The sequence below is a fragment of the Pelodiscus sinensis genome, chromosome 16, assembly GCF_049634645.1.
Source record: "Pelodiscus sinensis isolate JC-2024 chromosome 16, ASM4963464v1, whole genome shotgun sequence".
NCBI classification, from domain to species: Eukaryota; Metazoa; Chordata; order Testudines; family Trionychidae; genus Pelodiscus; species Pelodiscus sinensis.
In genome coordinates, this window is record NC_134726.1 from 16,808,752 (window position 1) to 16,812,629 (window position 3,878).

General features: G+C 43.7%; 1 protein-coding gene across 2 annotated transcripts in view; it reads right to left on the minus strand.

The window, feature by feature from the left end:
* Positions 1 to 3,878, minus strand: part of SHISA9 (shisa family member 9) — a 353,976-nt gene that overhangs the window by 163,368 nt on the left and 186,730 nt on the right. The window lies entirely within an intron of this gene.

Below are 3,878 nucleotides of genomic sequence, written 5' to 3' on the forward strand. Positions count from 1 at the left end.
TATTTGTTCATTCCTTCTCGGAGAGTGTCGAATTTTAACATGAATGACAGTTCAGAGGATTCACTTTCAAGTGCAGCTTTAAAAGGTCTTTGTAGCAGAATGCAGGTGGTTAAGTCATTGAGAGAGTGTCCTTTCTGGTTAAAATGGCAAGAAACTGTTTTTTCTTTGTGATCTTGTCTGATATCTGTTTTGTGGGCATTAATCCTTTGGCGAAGTGTCTGAGATGTTTGTCCAATGTACATAGCAGACAGACACTTTCGGCACATGATAACATAAATTATATTTCTGGATGCACAGGAATATGTGTTCTTGATCTTATAACTCACTTGGTTAGGTCCAATAATGGTATCAGCAGAATGAATATGTGGACAAAGCTGGCAACGGGGTTTGTTGCAAGGGGGACATGAGACTGGGCACGTTAATCACTCAAGTGCTTTTGAAAATTTTAACTTGGGGCCTAAAGAGACAAAAATAGATAAAAGGCAGGAGATATGGTATTCCTTTTAAAAACGTGTGACTATTTTTAACTAAATTTTATATTATTTTTCTCCCGGGGGCAACTGACCCCTCCGGTCCCCTCACTACACCACTGACTCCCCTCCGGCAGATCTATCATCTTATGCATGTGCAAGATCTGTAAGAGCCGTCCCATGACACTGCAGTTAGTGTCTGTGGCGCCTGCTTCTGGGTGGTGCCTCAATGCTGCCACATTCACCTCTAAAGAGGGGGCTTCCCAAAGCAGGCCCTTGCTGCAGACCCCCAAGACATCCACAAGTCCAGTCTCCTTTCAATGGGCCCACTTCCCAGGGCTCATTGATCTTGGATCTGGCTTCCATTCCCTCTCCAACCTTTGTAACTGACCAGAGGTGCTCACCTTCCGCCTTATCCATTCCCATCTCATTCACCCCACAGGGACAGTATCTGCCTCACTTGTCCTAGGGACTATTCTACCAAAACGTAATACAAAGTTTCCATGTAAAAGGACTCACTACAAAGCTAAAAACTTCAATGAGAGAATGATTAATACAGAGACATGTCTACATCTGCTGCAGAGAGACACTTCTGCCTGCCTCCACCCCTCTCCCCCAGAGTCTACAGCCCCATTGCAAAGTGGGGGAGTGGAAGGAAAGAGGCTGAGGCCCATCAACGGGACTGAAGCAGTCATGAGCAAGCCATGCCCGGGAGCCACTCTCCTGTCCATTGCTGGTGCAGTGTTGCTTCAGGCACGCTGAAATGCTGTCACCTCTAGGGTAGGCTGGACAGCTGTTTAACACCTGCACAAGGTTTCAGGAAGGGGACAGTGCGGGTTGCCTTCCTGCAGAGCCCCCATCAGAACTACCATGCCCTCCTGGCTTAGGAAAAGAATAAACAAGAGGATTGGAAATTAACGTGCCCAGTCTCATGTCCCCTAGGCAGGGAATGAGCCATCTACATTAGGCCCCAGCTGGAGTATCATGTCCAGTTCTGGATGTCACATTTCAGGAAACGTGGAGAAACTGGAGAAAGTCCAGAGAAGACCAACACAAATGATAAAAGGCCTAGAGAACATGAGATGTGAGGCAAGGCTGAAGAAATTGGCCTTGTTTACCTTGGAAAAGCGAAGACCGGAAAGGGACATGAGAGCAGCTTTCAAGTATCTGAGGGTATGTCTACACTACCACCCTAGTTCAAACTAGGGTGGTAGTGTAGACATACCCTAAAAGAGTATCATAAGGAGGAGTTGCAAATCATAAGGAGTTGCAGTATCATAAGGCAACCGGAGTTGCAAATGAAGTCCGGGATTTGAATTTCCCGGGCTTCATTTGCATATTGCCGGGCGCCGCCATTTTTAAATGTCCGCTAGTGCGGACTCCGTGCCGCGCGGCTACACGCGGCACGGACTAGGTAGTTCGGATTAGGCTTCCTATTCCGAACTACCGTTACGACTCTTCCTGCTTCGGGCCAGACAGCTCCCCTGCAGAACCAGGTAAGCACCCAATATTTTCACCTCCTGGCCGGAAAAAAATCAGAAAATACAGGACATTTTAGGTGTCTGGTATTTTCTGAATTTTTTTTACTGGACAAGAGGCGAAAATACTGGACTACCCGGGTCAATACCAGACACCTGGCAACCCTAGTGGGTGGGGGGCTGCTCCATCCTCCACCAATTAACCATAACCAGTAAGCCTCACCTGTTAATGGTGAGGCTTCCCAGTTAATCATTGACATCCCTAGTGAGGGCCTTAGGGAAGGGGCAGAGCAGGGGTGAGGCAAGGGTATTCTGTTTTGTGTGATTAGAAAGTTGGCAAACTTATCTGAGACAGTCTCTTAATCATCCTTTAATTCTAATTTTATCCTCAGAAAGTGAAGCAGCTTAGAATTTAATACCCTGCTTTCAAATGTCCATGCCATTTACTCTTATCCAGTTTGTGACAATTCTTGTCACATACTCCACCTTTTGATTACCTTAGATGAGTTACTTTGTAAAATACACCATACAACAGCTGACATGATACCCTACAAATAATAACTTTATAACCACTTACAATGCCTTAAAAGAGCTCTTCCAAACTAGAGATGTAATTGTGCAAGTAACTAATTAGCGGGTGCTTATCGGTTAACACTATCGATTACATGCAACTGTCCCCCCCCGCCCCCGCACAAGTACATTTTTAGTGGGATGGCTGACAGACTGGCTCAGTCCCAGCTCGTGCCAGGACTCAGCATCAACCCCCACTCTGGCTCTTAATGCTTATAATGCAGAGCTGCAGCAGGGGCTGATGCAGGTCCCAGCACTAACAGCCAATGCTCGGGCTGGCTGGCTCAGTCCCGGCTCACGACAGGTCTCGGCATCAATCCCTGCTGTGGTTCTGCACTACAAGCACTAAGAGCCAGCATGGGGGTAGTTACTGGACCCATCAGGAGCCAGGACTGAGTGGTAGCAATGATACCCTTATCGATTAATCGTGCAATCGACACATTTTTTTGTCGACTACCTACATGATTAATGCATTACGCTCTTCTTAATATCCCTATTCTAAACTGCAGAGAAAAATGTGTTAAAATGTCTGCTAGGATTTTGACAATGTCCATACCTTTTTTTCTGCTCAGCATTAAGAAATATTGTAAGATTTTATTTGCAGCCTTTTCAGTTTCAGTATTTAACCTTATTTTTAACAGTTCAGGTCCTCTATTTTCTGCTTATCTGATGATTCCCCAATTCCAGGTCTAAATTCCAGATGGAGTTCTCAATGTTTTATCCTTCTCTTATTTTCCATTATCATTTTTCTATGAATTAAGCCTTTCATAATTTTTCTCATAAATAAACATTTGTAAAAAATTCAGCTTTTCTGTTCTGTTTCATGTTCATGGTTATTATTATATATAAAATCACATACAGCACCCCAAAAACATTTAAATTATGTTAATCAAATGTATGCAATATACAGACTTTGTTTCATTTGTATGATACTGTATATGCAAGACCAATACTGTATATGCAAGGCTTGATTCTCAAGTTAGTCTTCACTTTTACATGCCCACCTTTTCCTTCTGGTTGTATCCCTTAGTGCATATCATATATACATGCAAAGCAAGCTGCAGGGCAAAAATATCTGTTTCCACATGCAAAATGGAGGCCTGTTCACTTCTGCAAGCTTGCTGAACATAAGCCCAAGATTCAATTTAAACTTTGAATTTAGCCCCAAAAGTGTGTTCTGTTTTATTTTTAACTATTTCTGAACATCTCTTTTACTAAACCTTCTTGCTCAGTTTCAGATATATACAAAATCCCTTCTATGTTTCTATCTCTCAGCTGCACAAACTGAGCAGTCAGCAGTGCCACCATTAGTCAAAGTCAGAGAAGCTTGCTCATGCTATTTTCTGTCACAGCTGTTACT